Here is a 499-nt window from a genome sequence, read left to right on the forward strand (position 1 = left end):
TATTTTTATCTACTTATTCTCAAACTATCCTACGCACTTTATTTATTATTTAAATTATTATTTTAAGTCTTCATCAATTATTAAAAATAGTGCAGAGCAATGTACCTGTACCAATAGATAAAAATAGTTTTTTTATTATTATTAAATATAATTTAAAATACCTTTTCACAACGTAAATAAATTTTTTGTTAATACTAATATACTGATTATTATAGTCAATACTTAATATAATATATAGCAAATAAAATATATGACAATATGTATACACATTTATGTGTATCATTATTATATAATAATAATAATTATATAGTAAAAATGTTATACATACATAAAGTGTTTTTTTTTTTTATATATATAATACATTTTAAAAACAAAGCGTTTATGTTTCAAACAAAAATTGTAGGAATTTTGCAACAATGTAGCAAAAGATATATGTATCATATTATATATAATTAAAATACGATGCGATGTATGCAACTTGCCAAATAGTAAATAACAT

This window comes from Pseudomyrmex gracilis, unplaced genomic scaffold (assembly GCF_002006095.1).
Source record: "Pseudomyrmex gracilis isolate BER0280 unplaced genomic scaffold, ASM200609v1 scaffold_968, whole genome shotgun sequence".
In the NCBI taxonomy this organism is placed as follows: domain Eukaryota; kingdom Metazoa; phylum Arthropoda; class Insecta; order Hymenoptera; family Formicidae; genus Pseudomyrmex; species Pseudomyrmex gracilis.